The sequence below is a fragment of the Alosa sapidissima genome, chromosome 1 (assembly GCF_018492685.1).
Source record: "Alosa sapidissima isolate fAloSap1 chromosome 1, fAloSap1.pri, whole genome shotgun sequence".
Taxonomy (NCBI): domain Eukaryota; kingdom Metazoa; phylum Chordata; class Actinopteri; order Clupeiformes; family Clupeidae; genus Alosa; species Alosa sapidissima.
This window is the reverse complement of record NC_055957.1, coordinates 53,566,807-53,576,785: the sequence shown is the minus strand read 5'-3', so window position 1 is coordinate 53,576,785 and position 9,979 is coordinate 53,566,807. Positions and strand designations below refer to the sequence as shown.

At 59.4% G+C, this 9,979-nt stretch overlaps 2 non-coding genes and 2 pseudogenes across 2 annotated transcripts; all 4 read right to left on the bottom strand.

Moving 5' to 3' along the window:
- Nucleotides 1-485: 485 nt before the first annotated feature.
- On the bottom strand, nt 486-599 carry LOC121681780. Its single transcript, XR_006022282.1, has one exon. It is a non-coding gene; the product is annotated as a U5 spliceosomal RNA (small nuclear RNA).
- A 334-nt stretch (nt 600-933) lies between these two features.
- LOC121683650 lies at nt 934-1,148 on the bottom strand (annotated as a pseudogene).
- Nucleotides 1,149-9,104: 7,956 nt separating this feature from the next.
- On the bottom strand, nt 9,105-9,219 carry LOC121681818. Its single transcript, XR_006022305.1, has one exon. It is a non-coding gene; the product is annotated as a U5 spliceosomal RNA (small nuclear RNA).
- Nucleotides 9,220-9,547: 328 nt separating this feature from the next.
- On the bottom strand, nt 9,548-9,751 carry LOC121684187 (annotated as a pseudogene).
- Between the last annotated feature and the right edge of the window lie 228 nt (nt 9,752-9,979).

Below are 9,979 nucleotides of genomic sequence, written 5' to 3'. Positions count from 1 at the left end.
CCCTCACCTCCTCCCGTGACCGCTCCAACTGGAAACGCCTGTAGAAATCCAGACAGTCCACCTGTTCGAAGAAGCTGATGTCGTAGAGTCCAGCCGCCGGGAAATCCAACACACAGTGTAACTTCTCCACCGCCACCTTAAACAACCCATCCAACACGATCCTCATTACGTACTCCAAATCCACCTTAGTCCGTAGCTCCGGAACGTCATCCACGAACAGCCTTACCGCATTTTTCAGCCGCACCTGAGGGGCAGGCCCGTACATAGCTGAACTTGCCATCGCAACTCCCTAAGCTATATTTGATCTTAGCCAAAAGGCCGAGAAGCGATACCCCACAACTGCACGGGGTCCGGCGGCCCCTCTAGCGACGCCCCCCGCGCTCACATGGTTACGGGGGGAGGCGGGGCCAGCAAAAGCGGACCACCGCCGCCGCCGCCGGCGCAAAACAAAACACCACGACGCTTGACTTTGGACAGGCAGGTGCAGCTCCGCCGAAGCAGAGCTTCCAAAAATACCGTAAACTCGGGGCAGTTCCCCTCCACGGAAATCTTTAGTAAAAGGCGAAAGATTTGTACGAGATGAAGAGAAACCCGAGCGATGGCTGCCACAGGGCACGCCGGACGGAGAGCATGAACGGCGCCGGTCGTGGACATGAGGGTGACTCCAAGGCGTTGCCCAGTGGCAACAAGACGGCAGTATCAACATCCCCTTTAAATTTAAATGTGTAAAAAAAAAAAAAAAAAAAAAAAAACTTTTAAGAGTAAAAGGGCGGGAAAACACAAAAGGGGCCGAAAAGGGAGGTGGCGCGGTTGGCCAAAACACCTGGCTAGGACTCCTGCTGCTGTGTCTGCTAAGGAGGATTTCATCTCAGTCAGTCAGTCAGTCAGTCAGTCAGTCAGTTCCACTGGGTTGGTTCTTTTCTTACAGTCAAAGGAATGTGCACCGTTCCCGGAGTCGCTGCAATACCGGGTCGATGCGTGGAGCGGACGGAGCAAGCCCCTCTTCCGTCTCCCTGTTCCAAAAATCAGATTAATATATGGTCCTCGGGTAGAGGACGTATCAGATATTAAACTGATAAGAACAGATTTTTTTTTTTTTTTTTTATTATTCACAATAAGCCAAACCAAAAACCACACAGGAAAGCTATATCAACACCTAAATACATAAATGAACACACAGAAGATCAGTCAATCAAAACCAACAAAACAAGACACTTCAGGCCACACCAGCCCTTTTTTTTTTTTTTTTTTTTTTTTTTTTTTTTTGTTGCTCCTATGCGGCACTAAAGCAAAGTCCAGTCAATAGCCTGTGGGGAGTAAATCACACAAAACCCCACCGCCCATCATACATCCCCAAATCACCCCACACTTCCACAAGTACAGTTGTACAGTCAGGCAAAATACAATATATATATATATTTTTTTTTTTTTTTATTTATTTTTTTTTTTGTCCATAAGTCCCATCACATTATAATACAATCACACCAAACCCAATACATTGTTAATACCCCAAACCCAAACAAACCAAACAAAAACAAAAAGAAAACCCAAACCCCTCTCAGACCCCCTCCCCCAAGGCCACCCACTCCCGCTTGGCCTCCCCCGACCCTCTCCCCACCCAACACTCCTTTACTGCGGACCGCACCAGCTCTCGTGTTTTAAAAAAGAGAGCCAACACCCCAAACTCCTCGCCACCCTATCCCTCAAACCGTCCCAATTCTTCTGTGCCGACTCCTGGTGGTGAAAGTCCACCCCCAGGACCCGCAAGCTGTCTGCCACCCGGAAACCTCCCGGGAAGGCCGCCCGCCCCGCCCACCTCCCAAACCCCATCACGGCAGACTTCGTGAGGTTTACCTTTGCCCCCGCCGCCCTCCCGTACTCCGCCAAAATGGCCGTTATCAGCCCAAAACTGGCGTCAGACGTGACGAAAAGCGTCACGTCATCTGCATATGCAGCCACCCTCGCCTCCCTCCCTCCACCCCCGGGCAGGTGAACCCCAGCAAACCGCTGGGCCTGCCTGAGCACCGAAAGTAGCGGCTCGAGGGAGATGATGTAGAGCAAAGGCGAGAGGGGGCAGCCCTGACGAACCCCCCCTGCCTGCGGAACCACGGCCGACAAATGGCCCCCCACCCTGACCCTGCTACCAGCCTGAGCGTAGAGCAGCCGCACCCAGGAAATAAAACGAGGGCCAAAACCCATACGGATTAAAACATTATAAAGAAACCCGTGGCTCACCCGGTCGAAAGCCTTCTCCTGGTCCAAGCTCAGGAGGGCCAGTGGGAGAGCCCGCTGCTCAACCCAGCTGACCACATCCCTCACCAGGACCAGGTTCAGGGAGCCCATGCGGCCCCTCACGCCACAGGTCTGATCGGGGTGTATCACAGACCCCAACACCTCCCCCAAACGGAGCGTCAGCGTCTTGGCCAGAATTTTGTAATCGGCCGTCAGCAGAGTGATCGGCCGCCAGTTGGCCAAATCCTCCCTGCTGCCTTTCTTATACAAAAGCGTGACCAAACCAGACCTGAGCGAAGGGGGCAGAACACCCGCCCCCAAACTCTCCTCAAACACCAGGAGGAGGTCCGGGCCCACCAAAGGCCAGAAGGCCGCATAGAACTCGACCGGGAGACCATCCCGCCCGGGCGCGCTGCCCCTTTTCAGGGACCGCATAGCCGCCCCCACCTCGTCCAGGTCCAGGGGCCGCTCCAGGGAGAGGGCCTCCGTCCCTGACAGGTGCCGGTCCAGTGCAGCCAAAAACCCCTCTGCTGCCTGCCCATCACCCCCCCGGTCCTGGAACAAGTCCGTATAAAACCGACCGGCCTCCGCCAGGACCTGGCCCCGGTCGGTAATCAGGCCCGCTGGCCCCTGCAAGGCCCCAAGGGCCGACCGCTGCTGCCTAGCCCTGGCTGCCGCAAAGAACCCCTTAGAAGGAGTCTCCTCCATCAGCCGCCCCCGTACCCCCGCCGTGAGGAGGACGGCATTGGCCTCCCCCACATAGCGGTCTCTCAGCAGACCCTGGAGCACCTGTGACCGCTCCCAGCCATGCCGGGAGGCCACCGCCCCCGATCTCCATAACGCTCCCAGCTCAGCCGACCAGCCTTTAACGGCAGCCCGTCTAGCTCCCGCCGCCCGCCAGCCCCACACCTTGCAGAATGAGGCAATGCGGTCCTTGGTGGCCTCCCACCACTCGCCCCAACACCCATACAGGGGCCGCATACCCCGCCAGCCCCTGTAAAGAGACCGCAACGCAGCCGTGAACGCCCCATCCTCCAAGAGAGTGACGTTCAACCGCCACATCCCTGGATGCCGCTCCCAGCCCCCCATCTCCACCCAAACCCCAATCAGACAGTGGTCTGATAGCCACATGGGCGTGGTGGAAAACCCACGCACCCCCACCGTCGCCGTGATAAAAAAATAATCCAGACGAGAGCTGGCCCCCCTGGAGATAGCCCAGGTATGGCCCGCCGACCCGTCACCCGCCACCCGGAACACATCCCTCAACCCATAACCCGCCACCAGCACCCCCAAATCCCTGTCAGGGGCCCCGTCCAGGGAGACATTAAAGTCCCCCCTGACCAGCACCACCCGATTAGTAATCAGGAGTGGGGCCAGGAGCTGGAAAAACCCCCGCCGCTCCGCCGGCACGCTGGGGGCGTAGACGCACACCAGCCGCACCTGCACGCCCCGCCAGGACACATCCGCGCATAAAATGCGCCCCCCCACCACCTCCCACGTGGACTGGATGGACACATCCCACCCCCTAAATAAAATCCCCACCCCTTCCGCCCGCACGTTCCCACCCCCCCACACAGAGGGTCCCCTCACCCACCCATCCTGCAGGGCCTGAATGTCCTCCCCCCCCCCCACATGTACCTCCTGCAAAAACAGGACATCAAACACCCGCTGCTCTATTGACAGAAAAAAAGCCACCCGCCTCCCCGGCATCTTAAGCCCCCGAACATTCAGGGACTCCACCAGCATATCCCCCATTACACAAAACACAAACAAAACCAAACACCCACCACCAGATCACCACACATAAGCATAAAAACAACACACATTAAGTCCCAAGGAGTCGGTCCCGTGCCACCACCGACTTCCGCACGGGATCACCAGAAGCAGGCGAGGCGACGGGTTCACTCACCCCATCCGATGAATCAGTCTGCATGACCAACGCCACGTTGCTGTCCCCCAACTCCTCAGGCGGAGCGTCGTCCTCAACGGAGACAGGGGAGAGGGGCCCGCCCTCAACCCGAGGGGAGTCCAGCGATGGCCCCGCTCCCCCATCCGCAGACCGGTCCCGACCGTCCTCCAGCCACAAAGAGGGGCCCTCCTGCCGCTCCCGACTCTCCCGAACCGCCAGGCCGCCCCCCCCCCCCCTCAGGACACGGGGAGGGAGAGGGCTCAGGAGACCCAGAGCTCCCCACCGCCTTCAGCTTTCCTCCCCCAGACCGCCCGTCCGGCTGGCCGTCCGCCGCCGCCGCTCTCTTTGAAGCCGCTCTCCCCCTCGGTAGGCCAGCACCCGTGCCGCCTGAGACCGTCGCCAGCAGCGGAGCCAGGAGATGCTTTGGGATCCCAGCGACCACCGGAGAGGACGCCCCGACCTCCTCCTCGGCCTCTTCCATGACCTCAGAATCGCCCCAGCACGCAGAACCACGACCAGCAGCCCCACCGAGGATACTGCCGCAGGTCTCGTTGATGGCCTCCAAAGAGGCTTCCTCGCCTGCCGTCCCACTCCCGTCCAGCGGGGACCCCACAGCAGAGGAAGTTGAGCCAGGCGCCACGCCACCTCCCACCTCCGGGGGAGCCGACGAGTCCGGAGCCGAACCATGCGGCGCACTGGGCGCCGCCATCTTGGCAGCCAGGGAGCTACCAGCTACCAAGCTAGCCGCCGCCGCCTGCCGCTCCAACTCTGCAGCCAAGTCCACCTCCTCCTGCTCCCGCCGCACGTCCTCCGAGCCAGCCGCAACAGCGTACGACTTAGCCCGGGCAGGGCAGCTGCAAGCTGCAAGCTGTTCCCTGCACCCTTTCTTAAAAATGAGGGAGACCAGCCCGGCCCGCATTGAGGCTGGCAGCACCGCCCCACTGAAGCAGTCCCCATACACCCCCACCAAGTCCTGCCCCACCAGATCCCAAAAGGACCTGTAAAATTCCACCGGGAGACCATCGCCCCCCGGCGCCCGGCCCAGCCTCAGAGACCTCATCGCCTCCTCGGCCTCCCCCTCCGTAATGCCCGCCTCCAAGGCCTGCCGGTCCTCCGCCGACAGCCTTGACTCTAGCCCCCCCAAGAACCTGTCCGCCAGGGCCTCGTCCCTCTCCCGCTCACTGAAGAGGTCCTGATAGTACTCCCTGGCGGCCTCCAAAATCTCCTCCTCCCCTGTAACCCGCCCCCCAGGCCCCTGCAGGGCCTCTATAGCGCACCGCTCCTGCCTTGTGCGCACCTCGGCGAAAAACGCCTTGGACGGGGTCTCGCCCGACAGGCACCCCCTCACACCCGACCCCACCAAAAGGGCCTTGGCCTCAGCCATAAAAAAGCTGTCTAACCTACCGCGCAGGACTGCCGCCCGAGCGCGGCCCGCCGGTGAAGCCAGCTCCCCCGCCCACCACAACCTCCTCAGTTCCGCCGCCCACTCATTAGCCTCCCCCCTCTTCTCCTGCGCCCGCTCCCTCCCCCATGTGCGGCAAAAACTCCCGATCCGGGCCTTGACTCCCTCCCACCACTCGCCCAAGGAGTCAAATAGCCCCTTCTTACTCCTCCACCCCACATACAGCTGCCGAAAGGCCTGGCAGAAGGCCGCCTCCTCTAGGAACCCGACATTAATCCGCCAGGCCCCCCGGCCGCGCCCCCTCCCCACCCCCGGCAGCACTACCTCCACCCCCACCACGCAATGGTCAGACAGCCAGACCGGCTCAACCCGGAAGTCCCGGACCCCCAGCACCTTGGGGACAAAGATATAGTCCAGGCGTGACTCGTCCCCCCTCGAGTTACTCCAGGTCACCCCTGCCGACCCATCCCCGGCCGCCCTAAAACAGTCCTGTAACAGGAAGTCCTGTAACATAGAACCCAAATCCCCCCCCGGTGCCCTCTCTAGGAATACATTAAAATCCCCCCCCAGCACCACCACCCTCCCTGTGTAAAGGAGCGGGGCCACCTTCTGGAGGAAACCCCGCCGCTCCCCCACAGCACTTGGTGCGTACACGTTAATGAGCCGCAGCGCGGCCCCCCTCCACCTTGCATCCACCACCAACACCCTCCCCGGCACAGGCTCCCACACAGAGTCCAAAAAAAAATCCCACCCTCTAAACAAAATACCCACCCCATCTGCGTGCACATTCCCACCCCCCCACACAGAAGGACCCCATGTCCACCCCACTTTAAACATCTTAACATCCCCCGGACCCCCCACATGGCACTCTTGCACAAACATCACATTGAATCCCCTGTCCCCGGCAGCCGAGAAAACCGCCGCCCTCCGCAGTGGCATCCGCATTCCCCGAACGTTCAGGGACTCCACCCGGAGACATGCCATCATACAAAAACCCACACACCCCGCACCCCCCCTCCCCCCTCCCCACACACAATACCCAACCCAACACAACCCCAAAGAGTCCACAGCCCCACCGTCTACATCATCTCCCTCGAGCCGCTACTTTCGGTGCTCAGGCAGGCCCAGCGGTTTGCTGGGGTTCACCTACCCGGGGGTGGAGGGAGGGAGGCGAGGGTGGCTGCATATGCAGATGACGTGACGCTTTTCGTCACGTCTGACGCCAGTTTTGGGCTGATAACGGCCATTTTGGCGGAGTACGGGAGGTCGGCGGGGGCAAAGGTAAACCTCACGAAGTCTGCCGTGATGGGGGCGTAGACGCACACCAGCCGCACCTGCACGCCCCGCCAGGACACATCCGCGCATAAAATGCGCCCCCCCACCACCTCCCACGTGGACTGGATGGACACATCCCACCCCCTAAATAAAATCCCCACCCCATCCGCCCGCACGTTCCCACCCCCCCACACAGAGGGTCCCCTCACCCACCCATCCTGCAGGGCCCGAATGTCCCCCCCCCCCCCCCACATGTACCTCCTGCAAAAACAGGACATCAAACGCCCGCTGCTCTATGGACAGAAAAAAGGCCACCCGCCTCCCCGGCATCTTAAGCCCCCGAACATTCAGGGACTCCACCAGCATATCCCCCATTACACAAAACACAAACCAAACCAAACACCCACCACCAGATCACCACACATAAGCATAAAAACAACACACATTAAGTCCCCAGGAGTCGGTCCCGTGCCACCACCGACTTCCGCACGGGATCACCAGAAGCAGGCGAGGCAACGGGTTCACTCACCCCATCCGATGAATCAGTCTGCATGACTAACGCCACGTCGCTGTCCCCCAACTCCTCAGGCGGAGCGTTGTCCTCAACGGAGACAGGGGAGAGGGGCCCGCCCTCAACCCGAGGGGAGTCCAGCGATGGCCCCGCTCCCCCATCCGCAGACCGGTCCCGACTGTCCTCCAGCCACAAAGAGGGGCCCTCCTGCCGCTCCCGACGCTCCCGAGCCCTCAGGACACGGGGAGGGAGAGGGCTCAGGAGACCCAGAGCTTCCCACCGCCTTCAGCTTTCCTCCCCCAGACCGCCCGTCCGGCTGGCCGTCCGCCGCCGCCGCTCTCTTTGAAGCCGCTCTCCCCCTCGGTAGGCCAGCACCCGTGCCGCCTGAGACCGTCGCCAGCAGCGGAGCCAGGAGATGCTTCGGGATCCCAGCGACCACCGGTGAGGACGCCCCGACCTCCTCCTCGGCCTCTTCCATGACCTCAGAATCGCCCCAGCACACCGAACCACGACCAGCAGCTCCACCGAGGATACTGCCGCAGGTCTCGTTGATGGCCTCCAAAGAGGCTTCCTCGCCTGCCGTTCCACTCCCGTCCAGCGGGGACCCCACAGCAGAGGAAGTTGAGCCAGGCGCCACACCACCTCCCACCTCCGGGGGAGCCGACGAGTCCGGAGCCGAACCATGCGGCGCACTGGGCGCCGCCATCTTGGTAGCCAGGGAGCTATCAGCTACCAAGCTAGCCGCCGCCGCCGCCTGCCGCTCCAACTCTGCCGCCAAATCCACCTCCTCCTGCTCTCGTAACACGTCCTCCGAGCCAGCCGCAGCAGCATACGACTTAGCCCGGGCAGGGCAGCTCCTAAACAAATGTGAGTCAGAACCACACAGCGAGCAAAGTTTTGGAGCAGTGCACTTACCCGCCGTGTGGTCACCCCCGCCACAAAAGCGGCAGCGGCTCCCCGCACAATCCTTCTTGCTGTGGCCAAGCCCTCCACACCGCCGACAATATTCCGGCTGGCCAGGGTAGTAAAGGAACCCCCTGTTCGTCCCTATTGCGAACGACCCCGGCGGATGACGCAGCTTCCCCGGTGCCTCCGGCTCCTGGTGGAACGAGACCAGGTAACGGCGTCTCCCCGTCCAAACGCCGAAGTTGTCCCTTAGCCTGGTCCCGCCCTTCACCACCTTGCAATGACGCCGTAGGAAGGCCTCGACGTCCCGGTCCTCCACATAAGGGTTGTACATGTGGACCACCAGGGGGAGGTGCTCCTGCATGTACAAACACCTTATTCCTAAGCCGCCCAGGAGAACATGACTCACCTTCTTTTCCCACTCCGAGGCCAGCCTGTAGCAGTCCTGCAGCGCATGGAATGTGACATCCGCAAATCCGCTTGACGTGAAGTCCTGGAAGCAGAATAGTTTTCCAGGGTCCAGGCCGAAAACCGTCTTTAAAACCGACGACATAACAAATACCCTCCCAAACCGCGCCTTCTGCTCTATTGACGCACTCCCTAACAACGATATCCTTACCGAGTTGCGCAACCGCACCACAAGGGCCGGCACCGAGTCATCCTCTATACTCATCGCCAAACGATCTACTCTTGATCTTAGCCAAAAGGCCGAGAAGCGATACCCCACAACTGCACGGGGTGCGGCGGCCCCTCTAGCGACGCCCCCCGCGCTCACATGGTTACGGGGGGAGGCGGGGCCAGCAAAAGCGGACCGCCGCCGCCGCCGCTAAACAAAACACCACGACGCTTGACTTTGGACAGGCAGGTGCAGCTCCGGCCGAAGCAGAGCTTCCAAAAATACCGTAAACTCGGGGCAGTTCCCCTCCACGGAAATCTTTAGTAAAAGGCGAAAGATTTGTACGAGATGAAGAGAAACCCGAGCGATGGCTGCCACAGGGCACGCCGGACGGAGAGCATGAACGGCGCCGGTCGTGGACGTGAGGGTGACTCCAAGGCGTTGCCCAGTGGCAACAAAACGGCAGTATCAACATCCCCTTTAAATTTAAATGTGTAAAAAAAAAAAAAAAAAAAGAGTAAAAGGGTGGGAAAACCCAAAAGGGGCCGAAAAGGGAGGTGGCGCGGTTGGCCAAAACACCTGGTAAGGACTCCTGCTGCTGCGTCTGCTCTGCTAAGGAGGATTTCATCACAGTCAGTCAGTCAGTCAGTCAGTCAGTCAGTTCCACTGGGTTGGTTCTTTTCTTACACAGTCAAAGGAATGTGCACCGTTCCCGGAGTCGCTGCAATACCGGGTCGATGCGTGGAGCGGACGGAGCAAGCCCCTCTTCCGTCTCCCTGTTCCAAAAATCAGATTAATATATGGTCCTCGGGTAGAGGACGTATCAGATATTAAACTGATAAGAACAGATTGTTTTTTTTTTTTTTTTTTTTTTTTTTTTTATTAATCACAATAAGCCAAACCAAAAACCACACAGGAAAGCACAGGCATGCTATATCAACACCCAAATACATAAACAAATACATAAATGAACACACAGAAGATCACTCAAAAACAACAAACACAAGACACTTTAGGCCACACCAGCCCTTTTTTTTTTTTTTTTTTTTTTTTTTTTTGTGTTGCTCCTATGCGGCACTAAAGCAAAGTCCAGTCAATAGCCTGTGGGGAATATAGCACACAAAATCC